General features: G+C 41.7%; 1 long non-coding RNA gene across 1 annotated transcript; it reads right to left on the bottom strand.

The window, feature by feature from the left end:
* Positions 1-251: 251 nt before the first annotated feature.
* LOC134215734 (uncharacterized) lies at positions 252-6,323 on the bottom strand. Its single transcript, XR_009980288.1, has 3 exons — positions 6,129-6,323; positions 5,716-5,823; positions 252-354 (listed from the first exon to the last, which is right to left on the bottom strand). It is a non-coding gene; the product is annotated as an uncharacterized LOC134215734 (long non-coding RNA).
* Positions 6,324-17,460: the final 11,137 nt, after the last annotated feature.

Below are 17,460 nucleotides of genomic sequence, written 5' to 3'. Positions count from 1 at the left end.
GCAGTGTAAAAACTGCCTGGCGCTTAAGTGAAGGCTGTTAATTCCGTCCGAACCTTCTCTTCCGCTCCCATGTCCCGTTACATTTGGCGCCCATACAACGGTTTTTGAAATATTTGTAAATAGTAGATTTAGATGAGCCTTTTACGAGTAGTTTAATTTGATTAGTTTTCTTTGAATAGAGTTAGAATTTTGTAAGTTAGGCCTAATTTGTTTTTTCTTCGGTTAAATATTAGAAATAAGTTGAATTTGAATTTGTTTTGCTGCATTATACTGAATTTATTGATTTTCCCTCATAAACTTTCCATAATTTATGCAAATTTATAAGTGAATTGAATCGGAGCCACCAGAATTAACCTGAAAATAATAGAACAAATTATTAGAAAATGCTTGCACAAGATTTTGAAAAGTTGGATTATTACATCAATCCAATCGACTTATTGGAAGATGAAATCGATTATGAGTTAAAACTGAGATGCTTGCCAGTGAATGATACCTTGCAAGTCAAACGGCAAATGTTGCGCCATGCACAATTAGAGGAAATTCGTAAACCAAAAATTTTAAGAGTTAAGAAGTCCATCGTTCAAGAATATGAAATAGTGAAAGGAAAGGTTCAAGACATCAAGCATGTTATCCAATACTATCCCGAACAAAAACTGATTTCACGTCTAAGGCATTGCAGGTTGAGAATTATTCGAGCAAATGCAATTACAAGGGAACAAAGTCGTCTTAAAAACGAGTTTATTAACGAGATTGAAAATTTACTTGATCGCTACGGAAGCATAATGGACCGTAGAGGAAGCCAATTACCTCCCAATATTCAGTTGAGTTTTTCTGGAGTCACTGAGCATAATTTAGAAAACAGAAATATGGATAATGTAAACTTGAACTTCTCCGACATTCCAGGGCTAGTACCTGGATTTGGAAATACGGTACCAAATCAAAACCCCAGTGTTGCACCTTCGATAAGGGAGCATTCTCATGCAGAAAGCAACCTGCTCGACGAAGCGATTGGAGGTAATGAACCAGCAGATAGTGAAGGATTTGAGGAACAGTTAGATTTACTGTTCCACGAATTTCGAGAAGCATCTCAACCACAGGGAGCACGTCCTAAAGAGCCATTGCTACCTTACAGGAAAGAACAAAACACTTCTAAAATTTTGCCAAACGATCAAATTGATCAATTGAAAGTAGAGATCAGCCAATACATTAATGACGCATTATCGAAACAAATGGCGACATTGATGGAAAAATTAACTCCGATGTTAAATAATCAAACGTCATCAACCCCAAATTTGCCTCCACCACCTACACCAACTCCTCCACCTCCGCCAGTATCGCCACCACCACCGCCACCACCAGCCCTAGTATGTCTCTCAAGGGAAAATGTGGGACGGCGGATGAGAAATGATTTTCACCCTAATTCAGTGGCATCACATATATCAGTAGCTGGAGATTATGAACCAATCCAACTAAATAGGCCAAGCTTCGATTCACGCAATCGTTGGCAAGTGCCGATTAGTAAATGGCGAATTAATTTTAGTGGTGACTCCAGAGGGCCCACTGTGACTCAGTTCCTGAACCGAGTGGAAGTGTTGGCAAGAAATAACAGAGTTTCAGATCAAGATCTATTGAGTCAGGCCAATTTCTTCTTCAAAGAAGGGTCAGAAGCGGAAGAATGGTATTTCACCTTCTGCAACAAATTCACAACTTGGTCGGGGCTTAAGCACCAACTGAGACTGCGGTTTGAACAACCCAACAAAGATAAAGTTATCGAACGACAAATTCTTGACAGAAGACAACTTCCGCAAGAAACCTTCAACGCTTTCGTTTCAGCTATTGAAAAACTTGCGCAACAATTAACTAAGCCAATGTCGGAAGACAGGAAACTAGATATTCTAACGGAAAACATGAAGGACAGTTACAAACCCTTTCTAACAATCTACAGGATTGAAAGAATTGAGGAACTTGTAACCATCTGCCACGGTTTGGACAAGTCTATGTACAGGAGCTATAACAGCTACCCCAGAAATAGACCACATTTGGTAAACAATGTTGAGGATATAGAACAAGGGGTGGAGTATTATACTGACCAAGAAGAGGAACTAAATGCAATAGGACAGACCATAAGACGTAAAAAAATTGTGGAACAGGGAAGAGAAACCACAGGAACCATACCAAAAATGGTTCAAGATGACCAGAACAACATTCTATGTTGGAATTGCCGGCAATATGGACACTTTTGGCGCAATTGTGAGAAGCAAAAAAAGATATTCTGCCATTTCTGTGGACAAATGAACTATGTTACAGCGAATTGTCCAAATAACCATCGATTTTCGACTCCGAATCAGGAAAACGAGAATCCAGATCGATCGTAAGGAGTGATCCTTCTGAAATACCAAAAAACTCCTTGACTCAAAAAGCCGACAATATGCCACAAGAATCGATTAAATCCTATTATAAATACAATACTGTATTTCAGATCAATACAAAACCTAATCGGTGTCCGTACATCGAAGTCGAAGTATTAGGTACACCTATTTCCGCGCTATTAGATTCTGGAGCCAGCGTTAGTATTCTGAATTCCAAAAAACTAATAGATAAACATCGATTCAGAATACATCCAATTAATTTAACAGTGAAAACTGCAGATGAGACAGTCTTGAAGTGTGAAGGGCTAATTCAAATCCCATTCACTTTTCAAGGTAAGACACATGTGATCCCAACTCTATTGATTCCTGAAATTTCAAAAACGCTTATTTTGGGGATAGATTTTTGGAACACATTTGGAATAACCCCGGCGTTGGCGGATGAAAATGGATTAAAACCAATAAACGAAATTACCAATGAAGGGATCCATCTTATTGAAACATTTTTCGCGGAAGAGGAAGAAGCAATTGCCTTTACGATAGTACCAAATCTCTCAAATATGGTCGAAGAAGAATCACTTGAAGACACTTCGCTAGAACTCCCATTCATGGAGAACCCCGACAGTAGAAATACTGTCGACATTAACACAGAACATAATCTTACCATTTCCGAAAAAGAAGAATTAGACCAAATTATAGAACTTTTTAAATCTACTAATAACGGAAAATTGGGTAGAACTCATCTATTCTCGCACAAGATCGAGTTGGTCGAAGGGGCTCAACCTAAAAAGCCGCCACAATACCGTTGTTCGCCTCACATTCAGAAAGAGATAGATAAAGAGATAGCTCGAATGTTAGAACTAGATGTTATTGAGGAATCGACTGCGGAATGGTGCAATCCATTGTTGCCAGTCAAAAAAGCCTCAGGCGATTGGCGCATTTGCCTAGACTGTCGCAGGGTTAATGAAATAACCAAAAATGAAGCGTATCCATTCCCCGATATGCTTGGGATCCTAGGGCGAATAGAAAGATCAAAATACTTCACCGTAATAGATCTTTCGAAAGCCTATTGGCAAATTCCTTTAGAAGAATCGTGCCGGGACTTTACATCATTTAGATCAGGTAAACAACTATTTCGGTTTAAAGTTATGCCTTTTGGGCTAAAAGGAGCGCCGATAACACAGACGAAGCTGATGAACAAAGTCCTTGGTTTCGACCTGGAACCGTACGTCTATGTATATCTAGACGATATTATTATAACCTCAAACGACTTAAGTGAACACTTTCGTCTTCTGCGAATTGTTGCTGAAAGGCTACGACGAGCAAATTTGACCATTAGTCTAGACAAGTCCAAATTCTGTCAGATGAAAATAAGCTACCTAGGTTATACACTTTCGGAACAAGGTCTGGCAATAGACAGTTCGAAGATTCAACCGATATTGGATTATCCAATACCCAAAACACCCAAAGAAATTAGGAGATTCGTGGGTATGGTCAGCTTTTATAAGCAATTTATTGACCGCTTCAGTGACCTAACGGCACCGATCACTGACTTGCTAAAGAAGTCAAAAGGAAAAATTTCGTGGACCAAAGAAGCTGATGAATCGTTTCTGCAAATAAAATCAGTTCTCGTGTCTCCGAATGTGTTAGCTAATCCTGACTTTAGGCGACCGTTTACGATCGAATCAGATGCTTCGAACGTAGCAGTTGGAGCGGTCCTCACACAACTCCAAGACGGAGTGAAAAGACCAATTGCTTTCTTTTCGAAAAAGCTCTCTGCGACTCAACGAAAATATGCACCGACCGAAAAAGAATGTCTGGGAGTAATTCTCGCCATACAAAAGTTTAGACATTACGTCGAAGGCTCCCGGTTTACGGTTATAACGGATGCTCAAAGTCTAATTTGGCTCCGGCGTATCAGTGCCGAAGGAGGTTCAGCAAAACTAATTCGATGGGCATTAAAATTACAGCAATATGATTTTGAGCTCTTATATCGTAAGGGCTCATTGAACATCACCGCTGATGCTTTGTCAAGGGCAGTAAACGCCATTACCATTACTGAACCAGAATATGAGGAATTGAAACGAAAAATTCTGTCAAGCAACACAAAATACAAAGATTTTAAGGTTGACAACGGTAAAATTTATAAATTTGTTTCGTCAAAGACGGTAGATCCCAGATTTTGTTGGAAATATGTTCCGCTCAGGCAGGAACGATTTAAAATAATTCAAGACACCCATGATGCAATGCACTTTGGGCGCAACAAAACGTATAAAAAAGTTCAAGAACAATTCTATTGGCCATCAATGGAGAACGATATTCGAAAATATTGTCAGGGTTGCGAAACATGTAAAAAAATTAAATATCCTAACATTAATACAAAGCCTTTGATGGGAAAACAAAAATTGGCGTCAATGCCATGGCAAACGATTTCCGTAGACTTTGTTGGACCATTCCCAAGGTCCAAAAATGGGAACTCAGTACTACTGGTTGTGACGGATTTATTCTCCAAATTCGTTATAATCCAACCACTGAGAGACGCAAAAACTGGTCCCTTGATCTCGTTTCTTGAGAACATGGTATTTCTCGTTTTCGGTGTGCCAGAAATATTGATATCCGATAATGGGGTACAGTTCAAGGCAAAGGAATTCGAAAAACTTTTGAGTAAATACCATGTTACGCATTGGCGGAACGCCAATTATCACCCTGAGAATAACCCCACAGAAAGGGTTAATCGGGTAATAGGAGCAGCCATACGTTCTTACTTGAAGGACGATCATAAGGAATGGGATAAAGACATTCACAAAGTGGCACTAGCGATCAGGACTGCAGTCCATGAATCGACGCTTTATACTCCTTATTTTATCAACTATGGGCGCAATTACATCAGCTCTGGTGCAGAATATCAGAGAATAAGAGAGACAGGATCAGATGTAATATATGAGCCGATGCAACTGAATGATAATTTGAGAACTATCTTTGATACGGTCAAAGAGAATTTGAAAAAAGCCTATGATCGTTATTCAAAACATTACAATCTACGTTCAAACAAAACTCTTTCTTCCTTCGAAATAGGGGAAATTGTATTAAAAAAGAACTTTCATCAATCAAACAAAAGTAAACACTTTTCGGCAAAACTAGCTGACCCATTTTCATTGGCAAAAATTGTAGGAAAGATTGGTTCTGCGTGCTATGACTTAGAAGACCTTCAAGGTAATCGTTTAGGAGTATTTCACTCATCGCATCTTCAGAAAAAATAACTACATAATCGATCTTTTTCAAAGCTATGTCTGTTGCATAAAGAAGCACAGTTACTATGAGAATAAAATCCACTAAAATACAAACTTACGTTTTGGTAATTCCAAGTAGAGCGAGAGGGGTTGTCTCCAACAACTATTCCATACTACGAGCAACTTTCTCCTCGCCGCTTGAATGATTTTGGGTATCGTCGCCCCACCTAAAAGATAGTAAACAACCGATTAGTTAGCGTAGCGGTAATGAGACAACCTTGGAAAACAAACAAATTACGGAAACGAAAGCAATTGAGTTTCACAATATCACAGCTATGTAAATACGCGACGAGCACAGAATAGCAAGAACATTGATCAAATTATATATACGCATGATAATAGATTAAATTCACCATAAGTTTTACTATTTCAAGAGTAGGTACACAGTATATTAACACATTCTATTAGAAATTGTAGGTGTTGATAACGATGAGCGAAGCAGTGATATGTTTAGAACACACGATTCACTTACGTAATCCTATAATCCAATTGGTAACATTTTGCGTAGGATCTCCCATAGTGAGGTTTCTCCACAATCCACAGTAACTCGATGCTCTGCAATAAACAAAATAGTCCACGTCCTTTATTCTTTCCTTTTACATAAATTCCGCTTTAGATTCTGCTCACACATTTTCATTTTGCACTATCAGACTTTGACAGCAAGAAATGTCAAAACAAATCGTCGATTATTTTGATGGTTCGATGAATAAGAAGTCCGTTCAGACGTTCAGACGGACAAATATTAGGTTGATGTCATTTGGAACTGGGACAGTTCCAGACAATTATGTGAAGTTATGCGATTTTTATTCGGTTATTACCGGATGGTTCAGGATAAAGATTTTGTTGTTTAATAAGACTTAATTGAGAAGGCTCTCGATAATCCAAGAAATGGTTTAGGAATTAAAAATCTATTCGTCCAGCTAGAACGGGGCTTAAGAAAAGACATTGCAAATTAGATTCAAATTTATTTAAAGTAAGGTATTAATGTATTTCTAATGGAATTAGCTAAATATAATATTATAATGCAGCAACACAGATTGTTAATTTTCTGGTCTGATAAGACTATGCATTAATTAACTGAGCAAAATTTCGAAAAAAAACAGACTAATTTAAATTTTGGCCATAAAAAAATAAATTCAGTCGCTTCATTTATTTTTTCCGTTGGTATGGGGTAATGTAACAAAGTTACAAAATCCTATGTAAATAAAAAAAATATATCCCCATTATATCCAACCAAAAATAAATTTAAAAAAATACATAATGGAATTTAAAATAAGCCTCTACTGTCACAAACGAAGATTGCGTTCTTGGTCTCTGGTGAAGGAACGTAACAAGAAATTCACTAAAAGAGTTCAATTTTCAAAATTAGTTCACTATCATAATGACAGCCTCGAAATAATCGAACGAATGAATGCGGGCACGGTAGGGGCGGTGATGGTACAAACAGAGTTAAAGCTTCTCTTTCATTCTGACTGCCGACTGTTGATGACCTGTTTAGTGGCAAAATCAGTATTCCAACGTAAAAGCAAATTAGAAGGTGTGAAAACTAGTGGAAAATATAATTGGCAGAAGATAGAAGTTCTAACTGTAGTTCCGAACAACGCTTAGGGCGTGAAATATAAAAGTAGTAACAAATTTGGTGAACTGTGAAACCACGTGTGGCAAGTATGTTTGTTAAACAATAGGGTCCATTGTCCAAGCTCTAAGGTTACTTTCTCGTAATGCTAGGTTCAAAGCCACGTTGAGTATCGCCCTCTGAGAAGTGTGACAAAGCATAAGACGAAAATTCAGATAGAAAGGTAAATTCGTAAATTACGTCTGTTTCAAAATGTAATCGTGAATCGTTTGAAGATTCTCCCTTCAAACGAGGGTACACCCCTAGGGCCGAGCCAACCGCCCGTCGCGGTGACATCGACTTTCCGTCGATGATGATGATGCAACTCAACATCCGAGCTGCAGCATAACGGTGACGTCACACCATCATTTCATTCACCACGATATCCGCGAGCCACTACCAGTGTTTCACCTACTCGCTAATAGAGGGCCAACCGCCGTTGCAAGGTAGAAATTTGGTGCAAGTTTTTGCTAGGCACACTGGGACAGAACCCGTGAAAAATTGGAAAACCACACGTGACCGTAACGAACGAATTCGAATTCCGTCACCAAGTAAGAGCTCTTACCATCCGCCGCTGGACATCGCTGGAACTCCGTCGTCGCTTCCGGAAGCTGAAAAATCAAGTAAGGTCGACCTATTTGTGATTACTAACCCACCAAAAATTGTAAAAAGTACACAAAGGACTATAAGTGAAAAGCTAGTTTTTGTTGTTTGCCAGAAAGCTATTAGCCATAAACCTGCGCAGAATCGTATTAGCTACCAATAAACGCACCAAGCATAAGCTATGTTACAAAGGCAAAGCGTTAGTTGTTCAGTTTGAAGGTGAGAGAAAATTTAAATCGTAACGGTTTTTTTTATATCGTTTAGAATAGGCTCTGGGAGGGGAATCCTTAATGGTAAACCTCTCACCCTGTGGCTTGTACATATTTTGAATTAGATTCTTCTTTCGGTTTGGTATCGGTTGCGCTAGAGTTTTGAGTGTGGATTGAGGCTTGAAGAAAGGACTCGCCCTGAGAATTCCTGGCCGGGTACGGGACTTTCTGAATGAGTTTTAAGAACGCACCTTCGCGGCAGTGTAAAAACTGCCTGGCGCTTAAGTGAAGGCTGTTAATTCCGTCCGAACCTTCTCTTCCGCTCCCATGTCCCGTTACACTTAGTTACACGCCACGGGGGGAACTAGCATTGAAACACCACCCTAGCTTTAAGATACAATAGGTTTTAGATTTCTTTTTGGTATCTATCGTTTTTTTTACACTACTAACCACTTGTATATAATAGTTAGATCACTACTAATACTATTTATAGCGTAATTAGCTATTTAATGCCACTAGACCTAAGAAAGAACAATACAGATATATTTAAAAAAATCACTATAAGTCTGAAAACGCACTTTTTGCGAACTTTGATTTTACTCACGTCGCGCACTTACTGCTCTCTAGCACGTTCCGAGCAGAATTAATTTCACCGTGCTAGCATGCCGAGTACGACCTTAATACATTCTCATAAGAATCCGACCAAACCCGAGTTTGACGAATTTTCTATACGTGCTACGTGAGTTCTACCGCTCCTTGTCCGGCCCTGGATGTTGCACGGAATCTTGGCTGAGTTTTTTGCCACAGTTGTTCTAACCGATGTCAGCAAATCTACCGAAACGAGTGAGTGTGTCGTGGAAATAGGGAGAGGCAGTGGGAGAATGGGAGATCGCTCATTTCTTCCCTTGAGCATTGCCCAGAGTCGCATCAAGTACTTATAGAAAATTATTTGTGACCGAGTCACAAACCTAAATTATGTAGCCGTCGGTTACAATACCCCTCCAACCAACTGCGAAATAATACTATTTTTCGCCCAGTAAGTGCTAAAAGCTACCATCGAATTAAACAAACGGCATAGAATAAGTTATAGTAGCTCAATTTGCGTTCTTTTGTTTTCGTTACACACGTCAAAACTTAGTAGTTCACCCTACTTAATTCCCGTGAGTTCAAGCTGAGAAGTTCAACCTACGTGAGTTACTTCAGTATTTCCAGCTGTCAGTTATCGTTCATCCTAAATCTCATTCGTAACAAAACAAATCGATCCGCGGAAAATTAATCATTTAGAGCTCAATATTGACGATTCCTCCATTTATGATCATTATCCGGTTTTGTTGCCATTCTGCGTTCGTGTTGAAGATCGTTTTGAATCAAAATTCCCCGGACCAAGTAGTTTTGGACCATCAGTAAGTACTTCTATCCTTCACTGTGTAACTCCTGTTGACTATCTCATTGATTCAACCATTCATTCATAACTTTTCCGTTTCCACCCGGTCTGCAGTCCCGAGGAAAACATCAAATCATCAATCAAGCTAAGTATCCTATTTTCATTCACGTCAAGCTGATGTTGACCAAAAAGTTTAGTTATTTTACCTTTCTATTTTCTCTATTTTCTAGGTACACGGTTTCAAATCAGCTGATGAGAAGATACCGATCGACTTTCCTGAATCATCGACAAGGTCGTAGGAGCTTGTACCCACCCGAGCCTTGACTATACACGGACTGTAACACGGAGCTAATTTTGCGTTGAACTTGTCAACGGCAGAGGACTGTCTGAAGTTCCTCTTCAGGACTCTCTCGCCTACTTTATACACTGGAGCTGCTTGTTTTCTACGTAAATTGTAATAGTGTGAATTTTATTGTAGCTTTTTTTTAGATTATTAATAACTATTTCGCGAATAGACTGATCTATCATAAATTTGTTCTCTAGTCTAGACTGTTCCGAAATTTCCTGTTCGTCTCTATCTGCTCGATGTTCGTCACCTCTTCCCAAAGCTTCGTGGCCGAAAATGATTTTATATGGCGAGAATCCAGTAGAACTATGTGGAGTTGTGTTTAAGACGTGTTCTATCTCTGAGATACGTGAATCCCAGATAGTTTGATCAGTTCGGACGTAGGAACGAATACACGCATTAATCGTCCTGTTAAGTCTTTCGACGGGATTCGCTTGGCAATGGTGTCTGGAATTAGCCCAGTGCCGTATGCGAAACTTCTCAAGGAGCGCTTTGAATTCCTTCGATAGAAAGGTCGACGCGTTGTCTGAAATAAGACACTCTGGTACGCCGTAGCAGCGGAACCAATTGTCTTCAAGATTTTGGTAACTTGTGACGTAGATATTTTCTTTAGCGGAAACAATAAACAATACTTTGAAAAGAAGTCCATCACCACCAGGAGGTGGCAGTTTCCGGATTTGCTTCTGGGAAGCGATTTGATAAAATCAATCCGATTATTTGGAAGGGTTTCGTCGTGACCCGTTGCTGTCCCATCGTGGGTTGTTGGGACTGGTTACTGGGCTTGCTCTCCTGGCAAATTCTACACCTTTGCACATAACTTTTAATCTCCTTGGCCATGTGTGGCCAATAAAACTTCTTACGGATTCTTGCCAGTGTCTTTTCGCTTCCCATGTGTAAGACTTCGTCGTGCTCTTCGAACAAGATTTTCTCACGTAGAATGGTTGGTACACAAACCTTCCATTCGAAGCGGTAGTCGATATTTTCGGGATTAGAAACGAATTTTTTCAAGATGCCGTTTTCAACGCGGAAATCTTTAAAATTCTCTGGTTCTTGTTGAACCTTCCTCACCATGTAATTGTACCAGTCGGCCTTCTCCGACACCAAACTGACTTCCTCAACGGCTCTAGACAGAGCGTCCGGGACTATATTGTCTACTCCCTTTCGGTGTTTGATCTCTAGATCATGTTTTTGGAGCTCGAGACTCCATCGACTAAGTCTGGATGACGTTTTCCAGCTGCTTCGAAGTATGTAGGTTAAGGCGGAGGCGTCGGTTATCACCGTGAACCTTGACCCTTCAACATAGCATCGAAACTTCTCCAACGAGTTCAAAACGGCTAGGGCTTCCTTCTCGGTCGCCGCGTAACGCTGTTGAGTAGCACTCAATTTTTGTGAGAAATACGCTACTGGTTTCTCAATGTCGTCGTGTAATTGGGTCAACACTCCGGCTATCGCTGAATCGCTAGCATCGCAGTGTATGCTGAACGGCTTCGCAAAATCCGGGTTTGACAAAATAGGCGCGCTGATCAGAAGCTCTTTGATTTTGATGAATGCGGCCTCTGATTCGTCATTCCATTTTACAGTTTTGGGCCGATTTTGCAAAAGGTCGGTTAAAGGGCGAACTATCTCGCTGAAAGTGGCGATAAATCGCCTGTAGTAATTACACATGCCCAAAAATCTCCGAATGGCTCGGAGAGTTTTGGGCCTCTCAAAATTTACAATTGCTTCGACGCGATCTGGATTTGGACGGAGTCCATTTCGACCAAGAATATACCCTAGGTAAGGAACCTCTGGTACGCAAAATTTGGATTTCTCCAGATTGATGGACAAATTCGCGGCTCTGAGCCTATTTGCCAACTCTGTGAGCTTGTCCAGGTGCTCCTCAAACGTATTGCTTACCACGATGATGTCATCGAGGTAAACAAATACGCTTGGTTCCAGTTCACTCCCACCCAATACCCGATCCATCAGTCTGGACAAGGTTGCTGGACTGTTGGCCAGACCAAAAGGCATTCGAGGTGAACTGGAACAGCCCTCTCCCTAACACAGAAAATGCAGTAAATTTCCGGGACCGTGGGTGTAGCGGCACCTGTAGAAACGCTTTAGATAAATCTATAGTGGAGATGTAACGACTGGGTCCCAATCGACTAAGAATTCTATCTGCATGTGGGAGAGGGTAGGAGTCTCGGACAGTTCGCTCATTAAGCTTTCTGGCATCGAGACACAGGCGTACCGATCCATCCGACTTGTCAACGGGTACAAGACGGAGTGCCCAGTCACTGTATGACCGTTCAATAATGCCACACTGTAACATATTATCGAGTTCCTTGTTTATCTTTTCTTGGCGAATAGGGGAAGTTGGGAACGGATTGATACGTACCGGGGGAAGCTTTCTGGCCTCTTCCGATAGCTCTATACGATGGTTGATCATCGACGTAGTGTCGAGTCGACCTTCAATCGCTGGTTTGAATAATTCCATCACTTGTTCAAGCCTTCTTTTCTGATGATCCGATAGAGGAGTTTCCTCTCCGTGACTGTCGAGTTCATCTACCTCAATGGACTCATCCTGGATTGCCACCGTTGGCACGATCCCGAATGATTGCCAAAAATCGGAACCGAGTATCAGTTTTCTTTTAACTGATGGGATAACGAGGGCTGACAAAATCTTTGTCACTCCTCTAAACGTAATTGGTAATGCCACACAACCAGCAACATTCAATTTCTGACCGCTGGCGGTAGAGATATCTATGTTCACCGGCTGAATGCGAAGTCTGCAGGCTTTTATAAGTGATCTGGTTCCTGAGCCAAGTATACTCCGGTTCGCTCCGCTATCGAGCAAGCCGATTAAGGGTATATCCAAAATATTGATTCTCACAAACGGTCTATCATCCTCCGCAATTTTGAGAAAATGCTCGCTGATCTCTACGCTCGAGCAGTGCATGTATTCATCTTCGTCTACTTCTCGTTGACCAAGTGAGCAAACTGTGCAGTCTAAAATAGTAGGGATTTTGGGAATGTCTTCTACTGCCGCCTGCCCCTTCAGACGGGTATTCAGGCGTTTTTTGCGCAGTATGGACAATCCGCCGTTTCGACATTATAGAACCCACACCTAAAGCAAAATTTGTGTCTTGGAGCCCTGCACTCCGATTGATGGTGGCCTGATATCCGGCAGTTAAAACAAATACCAGGCTTGGGAACTATATACTTCTCCAGCCGAACCAATAATCCCTTGTCTTGAATATTATTGTACCCTTGATTCCTCTCGACGGGTTGACACTCTGCCGCATTAGCCTTTTTCGAATTCTTCTCCTCGGTAGCTTTGCTGATTGGTTTCTGTTCCAGCCAGGATTTCTCTGGACGACTGACCGTATTCGTCGGTTTAGACTTGAGGTTTGTGTTTAGTTCACTAACCTGATGTCGATTTTTAGTGTTTTCTTCGATGTTGCGGCTCTCATACTTGTACCAGAATGTGGCATCAAGAAAAACAGCGAAGTCTGTTTTCAGAGCTTTGCGTTCTCTGAACGGCAATTTATTAGGTTTTATTTTACAATTTGCATGCGTTGCGTTTCGAAGCGTTCATCGATGCACCCCCGGTGCGATTATTAAAATTTGGTTTGGTTTTGTTGCATGTTTACATTCGTGTTGAAGTAGATTTTTCAAATTATTTTATGATTTTAGGTACTGGCGGAGAAGTTTTCGTGCTTGTTGAAGGTGTTCAGGAGGTAAGAAGTGAGCCCGTGGATCACAGAGGCCGTTTTAAAATCGTCCTGGAGTCCGGTTGAATGAAATCGCGACTGTGAAGGGTGAGTACAGGTGGATATAAGAGGGAGTCTGCAACGGGCGCAGATGATGATCTGGCCGTGATTCAAGCACTACCTACATCCTGACCACCCCAACATCACGCAGATTATTCAGCCATGGATTCGGAAATCCAGATAAAATACAAGAGCCTACTGGTACACCATTTAGAAAAGGAAGAGGTAGAATTCGAGCTAGATGTAAGAGCCGTAGCTTTCGAACAAACGGAAAGTGTAGGAGTTCTAAGGAGGCGGTTGAGAGAAACCTTGAAGCAGGAAAAGAACAAGCAGATTGAACTAGATTTTGCTAGATGCGTAAACCGGTCAATAGACAATGAAATTAAGTTGATCGATGACAGTGTTAGGGATATAAAAGACATTCTAGAGAAGAAAAAGAACTTTGAGGGTACTAAGGATGCGTTGAAGACGCGCTTAGTACATTATTTTGCGCGATGCTCGACCATTCAAGAAGCCGCCGAAGAAGATGCAGATCTTGAAGATCTGGATAAGATTTTAAGCACAGTTCGTCAGTTATACAATAGTTTTTCACCATTTTCACACCAAATGAATCCATTCGGAAGGAAATCATGTTGCAAATTTCGAATTCTCTCACTCAGCTTCAGTTGGCCCAGCCTGGTACCTCAGGAGTTTCGAAGGAAGTTCAAAGTAGGTCACAGGGTACGCAGACAGATGATGATCTGGTCGGTCATAGCGATGATGGCGCTGGAGCTCGCCCAGCGAGAAGACAGCTTAAATCAAATTTTGACCAAGTCGAGGAATTTCGAACTGCTGATCGAGTTCCAACACGGTCGCAACTACAGTCGGGCTCGGGATTGAATTCCAATCGATCGGAAAACAGAGAGATAGTTTTAAACCGTTTTGATTTGTCAGGTAACGTTCGAAATTCTGCCAGAAAGATTTATCGGAAAGTAGATTCGGATTCTTCCTCGTCATTATCTCCACCGAATAGATTCAATTCTAGATCACAAAGGTCTCATACGAGACGTAGTAGACCTGTGTCAGATTGGAATTTGCGATACGACGGTAGAGATGGTGGTCAAGGTCTAATGCGGTTTATTAAAGAAGTGGAATTCTATGCCAACTCAGAAAACATTTCTGAGAGAGAGCTGTTTCGTTCCGCAATACATTTATTTACGGGCGCAGCCAAAATTTTGTTCATGTCCGGCATGGAAAATGGAGAGTTCGCTTCATGGAAGGACTTGGTCTCAGAAATGAAGAAAGAATTTCTAAGCCCAGACCATGACCATGTCAGTGAGTTTAGGGCTATTGAAAGGAAGCAAAGACCCAAAGAAAAATTTCAAGATTTCTTCTTTGATATGCAGAGACTCTTCAACTCTCTTACAAAGCCGATTTCCGAGCGCAAGAAATACGAGATTGTTTTCAGGAATCTCAGGGCTGATTACAAAGGTTACGTTGTTGCAGCTAGCATCGATAACCTGGCCGATCTGAAACCATTTGGCCGAAAGCTTGATGCCACATTCTGGTACAAGTATGAGAGCCGCAACATCGAAGAAAACACTAAAATCGACATCAGGTTAGTGAACTAAACACAAACCTCAAGTCTAAACCGACGAATACGGTCAGTCGTCCAGAGAAATCCTGGCTGGAACAGAAACCAATCAGCAAAGCTACCGAGGAGAAGAATTCGAAAAAGGCTAATGCGGCAGAGTGTCAACCCGTCGAGAGGAATCAAGGGTACAATAATATTCAAGACAAGGGATTATTGGTTCGGCTGGAGAAGTATATAGTTCCCAAGCCTGGTATTTGTTTTAACTGCCGGATATCAGGCCACCATCAATCGGAGTGCAGGGCTCCAAGACACAAATTTTGCTTTAGGTGTGGGTTCTATAATGTCGAAACGGCGGATTGTCCATACTGCGCAAAAACGCCTGAATACCCGTCTGAAGGGCAGGCGGCAGTAGAAGACATTCCCAAAATCCCTACTATTTTAGACTGCACAGTTTGCTCACTTGGTCAACGAGAAGTAGACGAAGATGAATACATGCACTGCTCGAGCGTAGAGATCAGCGAGCATTTTCTCAAAATTGCGGAGGATGATAGACCGTTTGTGAGAATCAATATTTTGGATATACCCTTAATCGGCTTGCTCGATAGCGGAGCGAACCGGAGTATACTTGGCTCAGGAACCAGATCACTTATAAAAGCCTGCAGACTTCGCATTCAGCCGGTGAACATAGATATCTCTACCGCCAGCGGTCAGAAATTGAATGTTGCTGGTTGTGTGGCATTACCAATTACGTTTAGAGGAGTGACAAAGATTTTGTCAGCCCTCGTTATCCCATCAGTTAAAAGAAAACTGATACTCGGTTCCGATTTTTGGCAATCATTCGGGATCGTGCCAACGGTGGCAATCCAGGATGAGTCCATTGAGGTAGATGAACTCGACAGTCACGGAGAGGAAACTCCTCTATCGGATCATCAGAAAAGAAGGCTTGAACAAGTGATGGAATTATTCAAACCAGCGATTGAAGGTCGACTCGACACTACGTCGATGATCAACCATCGTATAGAGCTATCGGAAGAGGCCAGAAAGCTTCCCCCGGTACGTATCAATCCGTTCCCAACTTCCCCTATTCGCCAAGAAAAGATAAACAAGGAACTCGATAATATGTTACAGTGTGGCATTATTGAACGGTCATACAGTGACTGGGCACTCCGTCTTGTACCCGTTGACAAGTCGGATGGATCGGTACGCCTGTGTCTCGATGCCAGAAAGCTTAATGAGCGAACTGTCCGAGACTCCTACCCTCTCCCACATGCAGATAGAATTCTTAGTCGATTGGGACCCAGTCGTTACATCTCCACTATAGATTTATCTAAAGCGTTTCTACAGGTGCCGCTACACCCACGGTCCCGGAAATTTACTGCATTTTCTGTGTTAGGAGAGGGCTGTTCCAGTTCACTCGAATGCCTTTTGGTCTGGCCAACAGTCCAGCAACCTTGTCCAGACTGATGGATCGGGTATTGGGTGGGGAGTGAACTGGAACCAAGCGTATTTGTTTACCTCGATGACATCATCGTGGTAAGCAATACGTTTGAGGAGCACCTGGACAAGCTCACAGAGTTGGCAAATAGGCTCAGAGCCGCGAATTTGTCCATCAATCTGGAGAAATCCAAATTTTGCGTACCAGAGGTTCCTTACCTAGGGTATATTCTTGGTCGAAATGGACTCCGTCCAAATCCAGATCGCGTCGAAGCAATTGTAAATTTTGAGAGGCCCAAAACTCTCCGAGCCATTCGGAGATTTTTGGGCATGTGTAATTACTACAGGCGATTTATCGCCACTTTCAGCGAGATAGTTCGCCCTTTAACCGACCTTTTGCAAAATCGGCCCAAAACTGTAAAATGGAATGACGAATCAGAGGCCGCATTCATCAAAAGGTCGCCCACGTTGGGCGCCAATTTATAACCCCCTAGGCTATGCTCAGTGGAAAAGGGGATCTTCAGGGTCGGAAGAAGGGGAATCGACACAACAAACTCAACGTCACTCGCCCACGTTGGGCGCCAATTTATAACCCCCTAGGCTATGCTCAGTGGAAAAGGGGATCTTCAGGGTCGGAAGAAGGGGAATCGACACAACAAACTCAACGTCACTCGATGATCCACCTCTATTGGGAACTCACTTTAAGGTGCAACATATCCATCAGCATAACTCGGATGGGTGAAACTCACAAGCCACTTCTTATGATTGAACCACTCAAAGGCCACACGGCGAACAAAATTCTAATAGGACCGTTAGGGAGTGAGGCATGGTGACCCCTTTCTGGGTCCGGGATAAAACGGGACAAACCAGACTAATAGTGAAACTTTC

Source organism: Armigeres subalbatus, chromosome 2 (assembly GCF_024139115.2).
Source record: "Armigeres subalbatus isolate Guangzhou_Male chromosome 2, GZ_Asu_2, whole genome shotgun sequence".
In the NCBI taxonomy this organism is placed as follows: Eukaryota; Metazoa; Arthropoda; class Insecta; order Diptera; family Culicidae; genus Armigeres; species Armigeres subalbatus.
The sequence above is the reverse complement of the archived record's forward strand: the minus strand, read 5'-3'. Positions and strand labels throughout refer to the sequence as shown.